Below are 14843 nucleotides of genomic sequence, written 5' to 3' on the forward strand. Positions count from 1 at the left end.
TCCTCCCCCCTTCCTCCTCCTCCCTTGCAGAAATGTCCTTGGGTCCCTGCCAGTAAATTTTAGCCCTCATCAAATGCTTTCTTGGATTCTTGTCTAGTTCTTTGCTGAGGATAGCATGGGTCTACTCACCTGAGGGTTAAAACAAAGCCTGAATGAAAATGTCCTGGTTAATTAATGGGGATCTTAACAATTCGCCTTCATAATAGTTTTCCTTGTCCACATCTTTCAAAAAAACTTGAATGCATTTCAAGCACAACATTGCAAAAAAGTTCATTCAGTTCCTTCTCCACTTGACAAAAAGCCAAACTGTTGTGGATTCCAACTGGTTTTGCTCTCTGTTATTTTTCAAAGCTATTCAAACAATATATTTTGCAAAACACATGTGATCTTTAAGGTAAAGTACAGGTAGTATACGCTTGGAACAGAATTTCCATTGATAAGCAAGGTGGTTAAGTAAGCTGTACCCAATTTTACGACCTTTCATTACCATTTCAGACAAATCAAAACTGGATGCAATATTTGAAGTGTGGTCTTATCAAGGCATTATAAAGTGGTACTCATACCGGTAATCCTTAACTTACAACCACAGTTGAGTCCAAAATTGATGTTGCTAAGTGACTGATTTGTTAAATGGATTTGTTAAGTGGGTACAATTTTTCTTTCCACATTTGTTAAGTGAATCACTGCAGTTATTAAGTTAGTAACATAATTGTTAAATGAATCTGGCTTCCCCGTTGACTTCTTCGCCAGAAGGTTGCAAAAGGTGATCAGATGACCCCAGATGCAACCACCATAAATGTGAGTTATTTGTTAAGCATCCAAATGTAAATCATATGATCATGGGGATGTTGCAATAGTTATTATTTAAAAAATGTCACTTTTTTCAGTGCTGTTGTAACTTCAAATGGTCACTAAGTGAACTGTTGTAAATCAAGGACTACTTGCACTTCATGTAATCTTCATTGTACCTCTCTGTTAAGGCAGCCTAGGACTGTGCTAGCTTTTTGGCAGCTGCAGCACACTGCTGGCTCATATTTAATTGATTGTCTATTGGGACAAAGATCCTTCTCAGTTACTACTATTGAGCTAGGTGCTACCTATTCTATACCTGTGCATTGGTTTTTCCTGTCTAAATGTAGAACCCTGCTTTTTTCACCATTGAGTTTCATTTTGTTATATGGGGCCCAGTGTTCAAGTCTCTCAAGATTCTTCTGTATCTTCTGGAGTGTTGGTTATTTCTGCCAGCTTGGTGTCATCTGCAAATGTGATGGGTTCCCTTACTATCCCATGGTCTAAATCATTGATAAAGATATTGAAAAGTACTAGGCCTGAGACTTGGGGTAGCCCACTGCATACTTCCTCCCATGTAGACATAGTGCCAATAAGGATTATATATTGAGTGCAGTTGGTCAGCTAATTACGAATTCATCTGTGTTGGATACTGTTTAACCCACATTTTTCTATCTTATAAAGTAGTAGGTTGTGGTCTACTTTACCAAATGCTTTATTAAAGTCAAAGTAAATTATATGGACAGCATTTCACTAGTTCACTAATTTGGCACATTGCCAAAGAATGCAATAAGATTTATCTGGGATGATCTGTTTCTCACAAACCCATGATGACTTCCGGTTATGACATTAGTTGCCTCCCAGTGTTTGCAGATTCGTTACTTGATTATGTTTTCAGAATCTTCATAAGTATTAATGTCAGGCTAAGTCTGTAGTTTCCTGGATCCACTTTTTTCTTTTTTGAAGATAGGAAACACATTAGCCCTTTTCCAGTCATCGGATAGTTTCCCAGTATCCAGGATCACTGAAATGTCCTTCTGGGTTTGGCTCCAAGTGGGGAAAAAGCACTGGAGACATAGAGGCTGCTTGGAAAGATGGTTTATTGGTAGACATGACCACATGACTTGAGTCCTGAACAGAAAAGGTGATCACATGCTTCAATGTTGGTGGAAAAAAAGAAGGGAAGCCAGGAAGAGAAGCTGAGTCCCTGGTTTTATGCCCTCTCTGGCCTTTGATCTTGAGCTTGTGTTCTGATTGGTTGTCAGACTCCCATGGAGCCATGCAGGGGCAACTCTCTAGGCTGAGTTTTGAATCCAGGTTTGGTTGAGTTCTCAGATGCCATGTGGGGAGTTGGGTAAAGGGTCAATATTATCATGCCTTAATCCCACCCCCTGGAGCTGAAGGGGAGAACTCTTTATTATGTAAAGTGGACTAGCATGGTCTTCTTAATGGCCCATTGACAAAGTGGGGATGGGCAGGAAGCTACAGGGAGCTATTCTGTCTTTTAAAACATGTTTCTTCCTTTTCACATCCAGATAAATATTCTACCTTTTCAATGTTTCCTAGGATATTTCATTTTTCTGGGAGAGGGCTGGGTGATAACTTCCTACACCTGGATCCACTTTTTTCTTTTTTTAAGATAGGAAACACATCAGCCCTTTTCCAGTCATCGGATAGCTTCCCAGTACTCCAGGATCATTGAAAGATGTGATCTAGGGATTTTTTTCAGAGATTTTATAACTTTGAATGATCACTAAATAAATGGCTGTAAGTTGAGGACTATGTGCATTTGTCTTACAGTCCTTTATTGCTAAAATATTTATGCTATAATTTTAAACCCTTTTAAAAGGTTAAAATGTTTTTTTAGTTATTCACTGGGGACATTTCTATCACACACACGTATCACAGATACGGCGGGGACTTTAGGGCAGGCCATTACCGGGGAAGGAGGGTTCGCTATATTGCAGAGATCCCTCCTTCCGGCCCTAGGAGTCCCACTCCAAGACCAGATGGCGTGAGTAGTCAGGACCCTGGTCTCAGGCTGTTGTCGCTAAATGCCAGGTCTGTTGTCCATAAAGCTCCTCTCGTCCGGGACTTAATTTTAGACGAGAGGGCAGACCTGGCATGTATTACTGAGACCTGGCTGGGCCCAGAGGGAGGAGTCCCCCTTGTAGAGCTGTGCCCAGAAGGATTTCAGGTGCTACATCAGCCAAGAGCCCAGGGAAGGGGTGGGGGTGTGGCCGCCGTTATCCGGGAGTCGTTAGTTCCTCGTAGGGTCCCTGCTCCGGAGATTGTCGGGTGTGAGTCATTGCTGTTAAAGTTGGACCTCAAGGGTCAAGTGGGTCTGCTGCTAACGTACCTGCCTCCCAACAGCGTTGCAGCAGCCCTCCCCTCGCTCCTCGAGTCGGTAGCCGAGCTGGCAATTGAGTTCCCTAGGTTGATGGTCCTGGGGGACTTTAATTTGCCGTCGCTCGGTGAAAGCTCTGATGGGGCGCAGGAGTTCATGGCTTCCATGACAGCCATGGGCTTGACCCAAGTAATTCGAGGCCCAACCCATTCAGCGGGACACATGCTTGACCTTGTATTTCTCTCGGAGCAGTGGATTTGTGATCTTGGTCTGAGGGGGAGTGACATCATACCCCTGTCGTGGTCAGACCACTGCCTACTGAGGCTCGACTTCCGGAGGCCAAACCCCCACTGTAGGGAGGAGGAACCGACCAGGTGGTTCCGCCCCAGGCGCCTTATGGAGCCGTTAAGGTTCCAGACAGAGCTTGGGGTTATTCCTGACACTCTCGCCCACAGTCCGGTCGAGACTCTGGCTGCTGCGTGGCACTCGGCAGCGTCGGAGGCCCTCGACCGGATTGCGCCACTGCGGCTCCTCCGAGGCAGCGGATCCCGGAGACCTCCTTGGTTTACCGAGGAACTCCGGGAGATGAAGCGCCGGAGGAGATGCCTAGAGCACCGTTGGAGGTCCGATAAGTCCGAATCGAACCGAGCAATGGTAACCACCTGCACCAGGGAATACACCAGGGCACTTAGGGCAGCAAAAAGATCACATATAGCCACCCTGGTTGCATCCGCTGAGTCCCGTCCAGCCGCCCTGTTTAGGATAACCCGCTCCCTATTGAACAAAAGGGAGACGGGGGAACCCTTGCAGGGCAGAGCTGAAGAGTATGCCCAATTCCTCGCGGACAAAATTGCTCGGTTTCGGTCGGACTTGGACTCCATCCCCGCAGCTCCAGCCGAGACACAGGGGGATCAAGTAGAACAACTCTGGGTTGAGTTTCAGGATGTTACCCCCGGGGATGTGGACAAGGCCATGAGAGCTGTAAGTGCCTCCACCTGTGTTCTGGATCCGTGTCCCTCATGGCTAGTCACGAACTGCAGTGAGGTGACACGAGGCTGGATCCAGGCGGTTGTGACCGCCTCCCTTCGGGAGGGGAACTTCCCCACCGCACTGAAAGCGGCGGTGGTGAGACCCCTCCTAAAGAAACCATCTTTGGATCCAGCTGTCCTTAATAGTTATCGCCCTGTCTCCAACCTTCCCTTCCTGGGGAAGGTTGTTGAGAAGGTGGTGGCCTTCCAGCTCCAACGGTCCTTGGAGGAAGCAGACTACCTAGACCCCTTCCAGTCAGGCTTCAGACCCGGCTACAGCACAGAAACCGCTTTGGTCGCATTGATGGATGATCTCTGGAGAGCCAGAGATGAAGGACATTCCTCCATCCTGGTCCTCCTTGACCTCTCAGCGGCTTTCGATACCGTCGACCATGGTATCCTTCTGCGTCGACTGCGGGAGGTGGGAGTGGGAGGCACCGTGCTACGGTGGTTCTCCTCCTACCTCTCGGACAGGTCGCAGTCGGTGTTAGTGGGGGGGCAGAGATCGTCCCCTAGGCCCCTAAATTATGGGGTGCCTCAGGGTTCGGTCTTATCCCCCCTACTATTCAACATCTACATGAAACCGCTGGGAGAGATCATCCGCAGGCACGGGATTAGATACCATCAATATGCGGACGATACTCAATTGTATCTGTCCGCCCCGTGCCAACTCAATGAAGCGGTAGATGTGATGAGCCGGGGTCTTGAGGCCGTTATGGGCTGGATGAGGGCTAACAAGCTTGTGCTCAACCCAGAAAAGACCGAGTGGCTGTTGTGTTTTCCTCCCAAAGATCTGACTAGTATACCATCACTCAGGCTGGGGGGTCAAATTGTATACCCCTCAGAGAGGGTTCGCAACTTGGGAGTCCTCCTGGATCCGCAGCTGTCATTTGACCACCACCTAACGGCTGTGACCAGGGGGGCATTCGCCCAGGTTTGCCTGGTGCGCCAGTTGCGACCCTACCTGAATCGGGAGGCGCTCACAACAGTCACTCGGGCCCTAGTGATCTCCAGGCTGGAATACTGCAATGTGCTCTACATGGGGCTGCCCTTGAAGAGCATCCGGCGACTTCAGCTAGTGCAGAACGCAGCCGCGCGAGTGATTGCGGGTGTACCTCGATTCACCCGCATAACACCTATCCTCCGCGAGCTGCGCTGGCTACCTGTCAATCTCCGGATGCGCTTCAAGGTGCTATTAATCACCCATAAAGCCCTACATGGCAGTGGATCTGGATACTTGAGAGACCGCCTTCTGCCAATTACATCCCTGCGACCAATAAGATCACATAGATTAGGCCTCCTCCGTATCCCATCGGCCAGCCAGTGTCGGCTGGCAACCACAAGGAGGAGGGCCTTCTCAGCAGTAGCCCCGGCCCTTTGGAACGAGCTCCCTGTGGAGATTCGTACCCTCTCCACCGTCCAAGCCTTCCGCACAGCCCTGAAGAACTGGCTCGCCCGTCAGGCCTGGGGATAAGGATAGTTGCCCCTCCCGAATGTTGTATGGATGTTGCCTACTATTTTTAGTATATGTCTCTATTTTGTTGTCTGTATCCCCCCCTTTCCTAGTTTTATGTGAGCCGCCCTGAGTCCCCTCAGGGAAAAGGGCGGCCTACAAATTCTAATAAAACTACAAACTACAAACTACACACCATCCCAAAATGTACTAAGTGGCATAAGGAAGAAAGATTTAGAAAAACAACAAACAAACAATGTCTAAAGTATAACAGCACAGCACATGGGAACAGACTCCAAATTTAAAATTCCCTGCGTACTGTCTCCTAAAGCAGTTTTTCATTTCTCTATGGAAGCTCATTAGGGAACTGGTGATCAATGTACACGGGGACAAAATATTCCACAGAAGGAGTGACACTACTGAGAAAACCAAACTATGGTGTCCTTGAAGATGAAATTTATGTAGCGGGACTGCTCTTCAGATCTTACATTCCAGGGGCAGATTCATTCCAGGGGGAAGTGATCTTGGAGATAATCAGGCCCTGAGTCATGCAAAGCTATAAGAGTAAAAACCAGACCCTTAAATTTCACCAAGAAGCCAACAGGCAGGCAGTGCAACTCTTGGAGTATCAAAGTTACATAGACAAATCTAGATGCTGACATCACAATTCAAATGGCTGCCTATTACTCCAGTTTAAGCTTCTGGATAACATTCAAAAGCAGCCCCATGTAGATTGCAACTGATGAAATGTCAAGAACACGGATGATCAAGTGCAATACCCCTGAGTCCAGGAAAGATTAACAGCACCCAATATATAATTGTGAAATTTCCTTTCCAAGGAGCATATTATAGCTGCCCGGAGTCCTCTGGGATTGGGCGGCCTATAAATTCATTAAATACAATTATAAGCTATTCCATCATGTCAAATTAAACAGCAATGGGTACAGACTTTATATTACTTCAATGTTGTCAAAGTGATGCCAGAAATATACTGTCAGTCACTAGGACGGCATATACTTTTACTTTCATTATATAGATTATGGTGAAATGTCGTTCTAGGTTCATGCCTTGGTATACTGGAAGGATTCCCTTTTACAAGATAAAGAACGTGGAATATAACTAACACTTCTTTTTATAGTTTGGGCAAAAAATATATTTAAAAGTGCTGATTAGATTAGGAAAATCCAATAATACGTCAGCATAAGAATTGAAAATCGCATTGTATTCTGAATAAAAAGAGCATTGTTTTCTGAATAAAAGTAAAAGAAACATTTACAAGAGAAAAACATCAGAATGAGCATACACTGACAGTGCTTTTCCCAATACTGGGGTCAAATAATTGTTTTGTTCAAGGAAATAAAGCAAATGTATTTTATTTACAATGTATCAAACACTAAAAGAAAATAACTTTTTTACATTCTTCTTGAAGATGAATGCTTATGGCAAATTATTTGAAAGGAATACATTTGAAATACTTTTGAAAGAAAAAGAGAAATAAGGCTAATTAAAATACAAGAAAATCCATGTTAGTTAATCAGTGAAATCTCAAAAAACCATGTTGCAAGTGTAACAAAGTCCATACAGTGTGGCACTCAGAAGCTGATCATATATTCTATGAGTCAAATATAAATCTATACATACATATGTTTTCTCTCCTATGGATGTTTCTCCTAGAGAAGCCAGAGTCCATTAAAATGGCTCAGTACAAAGACAGTATTTGTTATCTGATGAATATGTTTGGGTTTTTTCCAGATCAGTCAAAAGTGGAACAAAATTTTATTACACAGTCATCACTGAGGCATTTTCTAATAAAGGAAATACCCTAAACAAAAGATATATAGAATTTCCAAATAGATATTAATTCTCTGGTTAAAACATAGTTTAACTACACAATTTAGGAGTTACCTTTAGGATATACACATATTTGAATGATTTGGGTGTCTCCTACTCAACTAGTTGAAGCTTGTAGTGTAGGGAGTACATTTACACCCTGGAGGTTAAGTGGTGCTTATCTCTCTGCACTGACTGGGGTAAGATGCTATATTCAAGAATGTACTTTATTGTTTATCCAAGTATTAATACCAAAAGCACAAAGTCTTTCCCACACTGTTTATTTATTAAATTTCTAAACTATACATCTCACCTAAGTAATTCTAGAGGTTTACAACAGATATAGATAGATAGGATGAATGAATGAATGGATGGATGGAGATAGATAGATAGATAGATAGATAGATAGATAGATAGATAGATAGATAGATAGATAGATAGATAGATATCATATTGTGTTTCCCCAAAAATAAGACAGGATCTTATTTTCTTTTGACCCCCAAAATAAGTGCTTGGCCTTATTTTTGGGGTGGTCTTATTTTATTTGAGGTTCAGGAGGCAGCAACCGTAGTCACCTCATGGCTCCTGTTGTGTTGCAATATTTTTCAGAGAGGACTTATAATTCGTAATTCGTAATTTAATAATCTTATATGCCGCCCAATCCCGTAGGACTCCGGGCGGCTTACAAATACAAGATAAAAATAAAATAAAAAATAGGGGAAAGACGAGAACAATTTAAAAGGAACACACCATACACTCAACTTATCTGGGGGCTGGACTTCATTCATGGGTCAACAGCCCCAGGCCTGCCGAAACAGCCAGGTTTTGGTGGCTTTTTGGAAGACCGCAAGAGTGGGAAGGGTCCGGATCTCTGCGGGTAGATTGTTCCACAGGGTGGAGCAGCTATAGAGAAGGCTCTCCCCCGAGGGGCCGCCAGCCGGCATTGTCCAGTCGACGGCACCCGGAGGAAGCCCAGTCTGTGAGTTCTTATCGGCCATTGGGAGGTATGTAGCAGGAGGCGGTCTCGCAGATATCCAGGTCCAAGGCCATGTAGGGCTTTAAAGGTAATGACTAGCACCTTGTAGCATGTCCGGAGACCAATAGGGAGCCAGTGCAGCTCGCGGAGGATAGGTATAACATGGGTGTAGCGAGGTACACCCGATATCGCTCGTGCAGCTGCATTCTCGACCAACTGTAGTCTCCGAACACTCTTCAAGGGCAGCCCCATGTAGAGTGTGTTGCATTAATCGAGCCTTGAGGTGACGAGGGCATGAGTGACCATTCGAAGTGCCTCCCGGTCCAGATAGGGTCACAACTGATGCACCAGGTGAACCTGGGCAAAAGCCCCCCTGGTCACAGCCGACAAATGGTGTTTTAGCACATGTGCTCAAAAGCCTGATTGAGCTTATTATCTAGGGAGGTCTTATTTTGGGGGGAAACACGATAGATAGATAGATAGATAGATAGATAGATAGATAGATAGATAGATAGATAGATAGATAGATAGATAGACAGACAGACAGACAGACAGACAGACAGACAGACAGACAGACAGACAGACAGACAGACAGATTACACACAAACGTGCAGATACACATATAGAGCCGAGGTGGTGCAGTGGTTAGGGTGCAGGACTGCAGGCCACTTCAGCTGACTGTTATCTGCAGTTCAGCGGTTCAAACCTCACCGGCTCAAGGTTGACTCAGCCTTCCATCCTTCCGAAATGGGTGAAATGAGGACCCAGACTGTGGGGGCAATATGCTGACTCTGTAAACCGCTTAGAGAGGGCTGAAAGCCCTATGAAGCGGTATATAAGTCTAACTGCTATTGCTATTGCTATATATATATATATACACACACACACACACACACACACACACACACACACACAAAATATACATATTATATATCTTTATGTATCTCGAACGCAGAATGTCAGCTCTCCAGCTGTCACGTTTAGTGTCTTTAACCACTAAGCCATCTCACACACACAGATACACAGGCACACACACACCCATATCCTCCTCTGGGGAGGAACAGCCCAAGCTGTGTTCAATAAGGAGGAAGGAATAGGAGCATTGATTAAAATGCCTGATGTAAAAACGACAAAGCTAATCACAGGTGGGAGGCAGGTGGATGGGCCTATCATGGGCGCAATGGCCAAATTGATTAACATTATATAAAGGCAGGTATCGCTTTAATGGCTTTTAGTCTCTGATGATGTTAGCCGTGGCTAACGAAAGCTCAGTGAGCAATATATTTTAAAAGTTCCAGAGATCATAATGTCTGCTTCTTTTAAAATGTATTGGTAGCTAAATAGAGGTAGCAATAGCAATAGCAGTTAGACTTATATACCGCTTCATAGGGTTTTCAGCCCTCTCTAAGCGGTTTACAGAGTCGGCATATTGCCCCCACAGTCTGGGTCCTCATTTCACCCACCTCGAAAGGATGGAAGGCTGAGTCAACCTTGAGCCGGTGAGATTTGAACCCCCGAACTGCAGATAACAGTCAGCTGAAGTGGCCTGCAGTACTGCACTCTAACCACTGCGCCACCTCGGCTAGAGATTGTAGGAAGAGAGGATTTTTTTCCTGTAAGACATGCTCTTTTTTCTTTTTATTATTTTGTTATGAATCTTGATTCATTTTGCAAAACAATGAAATGGGTACATTATTAATTAAAATTATTAACATGGTAATATTTAGATAATTTAGATTGTTGAAAATAGAGGGAAAAGATATATTAATATTAGTCTTTGTTTACATTGGTTCTGATAATTGGTTGTTAAGTAAAATGATTATTATGTGGAAATCATGTGACCACAACAGTGCTTATGATTTTACTTCAGGTTTCTTTGCTTTATAGCATCAGAAAGATGCAATTCCAGACAACCAGGTGAATACAAACAGTAAAGAAGGTTTATAGAACTGAACTCATGATGAACGTGCTTGTAGAGCTGTCCCCATCTCCTGCCCTTTGAAATGCTCCATCCAGCAATGGGATAATTAGCAAGAAGAGAATTATTGTAAATATTTACATTCATGATTGGATAGGAAAGTTGACTAACAAATAAGGACTGGAAAGCAATAATGTTTGGAAAACCTAGCAGTAAAAGGAAATCAGGCTGCCAAAGAACACAGTGGCTGGACACCATCAAAACGGACACCAACCTCAGCAAAGAAAAACTCAAAGAAGTAGTGCAAGATCAGATGATGTGGAAAGATCTGAGCCATAAAACTGCCAAGAGTCAAATGGATATCATCATTTACATTCCTTGAAGAGAAAGGGATTACACGAGAGTAAGCAGGCATATAATGGAGAATGCATATCAAATATATTTGCATTTCTAACCAAAATTGGGCTCTTCTATATGTTTCTGAGTCAATATGTTATAAAGAGCTGAAAGTTCACTGTGGGGGGGGAGAGAAACTGAGAAGCAGTTTGGACATCAGGTCCAAAAAGGAGAAAGGTGGTAGAAGAGAGAGGAGAAAAGTAGATTGATAACTACAGCAAGACTTTTTGGAAAAATAGTGGAAGCGAATTACTTATTTCCCAGAAAATAGTTTAAAATTCTGTACTACTCAAAGGTCTATCCTGTTCATGCATTTGGATGATAGTTTCAGAATGATAACATTCACCAAATTCATTGTTCATGGTGATATTCTTTTTCTGAATTGATTGCTCAGAAGAGAAGTGTCCCCTTTGAATGCTTCCTGTTATTGGATGGGTCAGTAGTAGACCTGAGGAGAAAAAACTAGAAGAGATTCTGCTTGAAAAAGTCCAGGCAGGGTTGCCTCTAAAATCAAGAACATCAATCTTATTACTAGTAAATGATTCTCCATAAATCAATTCAGAGAAAGCAAAACTGTCCTATTGACCTTCCAGAATGACCTCACCCCAGAGCACTTTGAAAACTGCTTTCCAACGCCTTCAGGAAGATGGAGTGTGGAAAGGTGGTCTTTCAACCGAAAATAAAAATTGGAAGTAATGCATAGAACATATGCTGCTTCTGGTGGTGAGGCCTAAAAAAAACCCCTGATTCTTAGGGCATGTTTTTTTAAATAATTGGTAATTTGTTAATTTTGCTTTGTTTTTGCTATATTAGAGGCTGATGGAGCCTATGATTTTAAATGTGGGTTTTCTAGCCCCCATGATAGCTCTCATCAAGTCTTAACCTCTCTGCATTTGATTAATTCCATTTTAAAGTCAACAAAATAGATGGCCACCAGTGTAATATTTCAAGGTTCCAAAACAGTTGGTGTGCTAAGGACTTTGTCTGGCCTGTTCTGAATTTTCCACTATATAGCTTCCTTAAATGAACCCAGCTTCTAATGATTTATCATGCAAAGAAGAAATCCCACTTCTTCTCATGGAGGTATTTCTGGTGTTCTCACCAGTAATGCAACCAGATGATGGCATGTCAGAGGGAAGAAAAGATCCTGGTGGGTTGAAAGCATCAGAAGATGTTTGACCCTGCTATGACTCTATTTTGGGCAAAGTATACATTTGTATGTGGGATTGTAAAGTATTTTGGACCATGAGAAATATATGAAAGAGCCATTTAGGAGGATCATGGAGAAACAATTACACAATTGATTGAGAGACTGAGATTGAGACAACTCAAGATAACCATGCCTGGATCCTTTTTTACTGTAAGATGGAACAGACAGAAAATTAGGCAGGTTTCAAAATTCTCTATTGCACCTAAGAACATGAAAGTAGCATTCTTGGAATTCTTCCAGGGTCTCTTTCTGACCTTGTCTATTTTGAAGGGCAAATAGCTACAGTAAATAGCTAACCTCAAGTTAATATTAGATGGGTGAAGGCTAACCAGATTAGTGTAGACTTGTAAAAGCCTTACAATGGCAATGCACTTCTTTCTTTGATACAAATCAGTTTTCCTCCACACTATTTTATGACCTGAAGATGTTTGCTCTAGTATTGAAAAAGGGTAACATGTTCTCCTTACAATAGCAAGGAGCTTTGGAAATGAGCCAAGTGGACTGTAAAATTATTCGAACATGTGCATTGATTTATATTCCCCTTTAATCTTATTCAGATAAGTATTGAAACAGATTTATTATGCTTGCACAATTGTTGATAATCAAGATAAAACTTTTCAAAAGTGAAATCACTCTTTCCTGATTTGGATCTGAATTGCTCATCTCAGAATTGGAAGAGCCAACACCAATGGCCTTTATCCATCTTAATTGTTGTATCTTGTTTTATTCATACATGCATTTTGATATTTTCTTCAGTACTTGAAAAACCTGCACATGTTTTTGATCAGAAACCTTTTGGCACCATCTCTTTACTTACCATGTGGGCAATAGGATCTATGAATCACCTGCTGTTTTAATTAACCTATAATTAACCTGTAGGGCCAGGGTTATCAAACTGAATCATCATGGTATCATCACATATTGGAACCTTTTTTTCCCTTCACTAAACTGGGTGTGGCCAGCGCATGATGCATCCAGCCCATAGGCCGGGAGTTTGACAGCCCTGCTCTAGGATAATATACTTATGGAACATAACAGAAAACTAAGTGACTCTTCTTTCCTCTTGCTTTCAAGAGGATTAGGTAAACATGTCTGAAGTAATCTGGCAATGGTAGTTCTTGATTCTGAAACACCTGTTATTTCTTTTTTTTTTATCACAGCATTTGACTCTCTTTAAACCATAAGGTCATGCACAGATAAGAACCCTAAAGTTGCCTCTTGTTAGTTCTTGGGGATGAGACAAGATTAAGATTAAGCAATATAACATGATTTCTCAAAATGAGGATTAAGCATGCAATGTTTGGCATTACAACAGACTTCTTCAAGCCAATAAAAATACAAGAGTCAACTTTGACTTAATGAAAGGTTCGCTTTAACTGCCAAGTATGGCAAAGTAGTATTATGCCCATATCTCCTATAAAAACAAAGCAAGTTGAACGCTGTATGTATTTGTTTATCCATATTAACCTACTTATATTTTAATATTCTTGTGGTTTTTTTCTGAGATTTTGCTGTGTTTTGTTGTTATTTAGCAGTTATTTAACTTAGAAACCAATATTCCTCATTTGGTAATGGAGGATCTGGTTATTTTTCCAACAATTTCTGGATCCAATCAAGTCTTTCATGGCATGGGATCAGGGTACATGAACCTGCTCCATTAGATCTGTACTATCTCTCAGGGACAGACATTTTGGAGAGTCCCACAATGTAGGGGTTCCCTATGTAACATTCTTCTCCCAAAGTCAGGTTAGCCCCAACCCTGTTATTATTTTGGAAATCCCTTAAGGTCTGGTTGTGTCACCAGGCCTGGGGGGTCCCAAGAAACCAGAAACATTCTTAAATGGTTCCTTTGTGATTGATCTCTTTCTACTTTCTCATGCGGTTTATATACTTTACATTTTTATAGTGCTTTTCATTTTTAATATTTTGGTTTTACACAATTAATGTTTTATAGACTGTTGTATGTCAAAAGGATTGCTTTTTGTGAGGTGAGCAGCGATATAAATGTGATAAATAAATAAATAAATCTTACATTCAGTATGGTAAAACAAAACAAAAAAGCCTACCTTTACCAGGCTGAAATATTTTGCAGTTTCCAAGTATCTTGGCAACAGAGATAGACTCCATAAGAGCTAGAGATAGCTTACATTATTTTTTTTAAAGATGGGAATAGTTTTTAAAACTTTAAATCAGATGCACAGCACTCCAATTTCCCCCCCCCCCAAAGTATTATTTTCTTTGGGACTATTTGCCAGGATAAAAAATTCCCATAAAATATCAAGAGATGGGAACTATGAAAATGTTTGTGCCTAAAACTCAATTGCAATGATTTTTTTTTTACTGTGTGCCTTCCCCTACCCCCCTCCGGACAATTGACTAACCTTATCCATCCATTTTTCAAAGGTGATTTGTCTGTGTAAGAGGGAGTGATTGGCCAAAGGTCGGGCAACTGGCTTCATGCCTAAGGCAGAACTAGGACTCAGGTTAATGTAGTCTAATACTTCAACCACTTCTTTAGAACTGTCCCCCAGACCACTGATATTTGACCTGAATAGCATTAATAAAAATCTCTCTGAGAAATACACATATATGCACACACAACAAAAAATATATAGTGCCAATTGCCAGTTCCCTTGTTCTTAAAGGGGTACATCGTAATGTATTATTTAATTTGGAATATATTGTATCTCTTGTTTCTCTTTCTTATATTTAAAACATTTAAAATATTTAAAAGAATTATTCTTCCTCCCTCCCAATGTTTTATTTTCCTTTTGTTTGAAATAGTTTTCCTTTTGGTATAAAATTGTATCTTGTAGTATCAAAATTCTGGATACTTGGAAAGAAATTTAAAGCTGCCTGTATGAAACAAGACTGAAACCTGAAATCTGAAATTTTA

Source organism: Thamnophis sirtalis, unplaced genomic scaffold (genome assembly GCF_051295495.1).
Source record: "Thamnophis sirtalis isolate CommonGarterSnake01/CBP01778 unplaced genomic scaffold, rThaSir2_p1.2 scaffold_4, whole genome shotgun sequence".
NCBI classification, from domain to species: Eukaryota; Metazoa; Chordata; class Lepidosauria; order Squamata; family Natricidae; genus Thamnophis; species Thamnophis sirtalis.